The sequence below is a fragment of the Neltuma alba genome, unplaced genomic scaffold, assembly GCF_004799145.2.
Source record: "Neltuma alba isolate B1F8T4 unplaced genomic scaffold, ASM479914v2 tig00003547_pilon, whole genome shotgun sequence".
Lineage (NCBI taxonomy): Eukaryota > Viridiplantae > Streptophyta > Magnoliopsida > Fabales > Fabaceae > Neltuma > Neltuma alba.
In genome coordinates, this window is record NW_021633324.1 from 119,360 (window position 1) to 121,365 (window position 2,006).

Consider the following 2,006-nt stretch of genomic DNA (forward strand, 5'->3'; position numbering starts at 1 on the left):
GGTTATTCGGTTATCACCGATAACCGAATCGAAAAACCGAATACTCACCCCTAGTCAAAATATATTCAAACTTTTTCTGGATGGGATCAGTTCCGGGGATTTTTTAATTAAAAAAGGTTATTTTAAAATTGACCGCTCCGGCTCTTGCAAGATTGACGATGGCCATTGGGTATACAATAATGCAACGCATGTGGTGTGAGGTGCTCTTTCTCACTGTGCGTGTGATACACGTGAAAGCTCGACGAGAAAGAAAAGCCTCTTTCTATCTCATCATTGCATTTTTCATCCTCTGTTTCTCTCTCTCATATCTCTGTGAGCTTCAAGAAATGGCTGGAAATGGTGAGACCCAATCCGTCTCTGTACCATTCTTCATCTATTCTTGTATGTATGTATGTATGTTAGAGCGCGCTTCTAAACGGTTGAGTTCTGTTTCCGGTGTGTTTTGCAAACCTGCTCTGCTTCAGATTCGCTCGCCGAATTTCTTGCGTCTGCAGTTCAAGCTGCTCAGGAAGCTGGTGAGGTTAGTTGATTTTTCATTCAGTATTAGTTTAATTTGGTGGTCTATTTCTTGTATTTCTTTCTGGTAACTGAGTGAATTTCCAGATTATTCGAGAAGGATTCTACCAGACAAAAAAATGTGGCGCACAAAGGGCAGGTTTGTATTGACATTTCATTTTAATTTTCTTGGTCGTTTCTTTTAGTATAGATTGTAGCATTTTAGTTGCAGGATTAACCTCAATGCTCGCATTTTAGAAACATTGAGAAAAACTGGTATCTCGTTTCAGGCAAGCTTTATGTAACCGTTAGTGATTGTGCCGAGAAATTATTGGCATTGATTCCATAATTACAAGAATTGAAAGTTTGGTTGAATGTCAGTTTATTTTCTTTTTTCCTTCTCGGGGGAGAGGGCATTGCGGGAGATGATGGACAAAAAGGTAAAATAAAACGCGCTTTCAAGAATCCTGTAAATGACTCTTCTTGGAAAAAGAAGTTTGAACCAAATACTATGGCCTGCTCAGGGTTAAAAGTAGAATGCACCATTCGCTCATATGGAGAAAGGCAGGTGAAGTTAAAGAGGAAAAGCATAGTTGTAGTATCATTGAATGTGTTGTGCAGGGGAAGAAGAAGTGTAGCACTCATTTCAATGATTCTTTCAAGATGTCAAAACCTGTTTATCCTGAATGTTCTCTAATTGGGATTAGGAAACATGCCCCCTCACATGTAGCCCTTTGGTTTTAAACTGTGAAACTCGTCTAATCTTATGACTGCTATTTATAAGGTTGATCTGTTAGGAAAATTCTCAGAAATAATTGTATTAATATCGAAGGTGTAACAATCTTGTTTGTAGCATGCATGGCTGCTTTCAGTGAGCTATCTTAACTTCATCATCTATGTAGACTGGAGAGACTTTATTAGGATCAATCTAATAGCAAGAAAGTGATTCATTAACTATCATGCATAACAAAAGTTAACCAGGGCAAAACAAAATCAAAACAATCAAGCTCACTGGTTTCTTTACTAGCCTCAGATTTGGGCCTCTCATGGGTAATTCCGTTTATTGAATCTAAACTTAGTATCTTGGGTTCTCTGACTAGCTTCTTGTAGTTAGTTCATCTAATTCTAAGCTTAGTATATATTCTAATTTATTTGCTTTTATGCTGACATTTTGTGGAGGGGGTTGAAAAAAGTTTGCAAAGTTTTTGACAAGTTTATTGCTTTTAATTGAATGTTTTTAATTAAAACTAGCTATGCGATGCACATGGTGGTGTGTAACTACATATGATTAGATTTGAATTACATATTTGATAAGGGGTATTACATATTCGCTTCAATTTAGGACGTGTTATTCTATTAGTATTCTTCACCATTTCTTATTGAAACAATTATAGTATGTTTTTCTTGAAAATTTATAACTTTCTATGTATTTTTTAAAATATAACATTTCTTTTATAAAATAAAATAATAAAAAATAAGGCATATGTATATGGATTGGGAACGAGTTTCAG

The 2,006-nt window shown here is 35.7% G+C and overlaps 1 long non-coding RNA gene across 1 annotated transcript; it reads left to right on the forward strand.

The window, feature by feature from the left end:
- The first annotated feature begins 220 nt into the window (after positions 1-220).
- On the forward strand, positions 221-635 carry LOC114741820 (uncharacterized). Its single transcript, XR_003739805.1, has 3 exons — positions 221-339; positions 465-520; positions 604-635. It is a non-coding gene; the product is annotated as an uncharacterized LOC114741820 (long non-coding RNA).
- Positions 636-2,006: the final 1,371 nt, after the last annotated feature.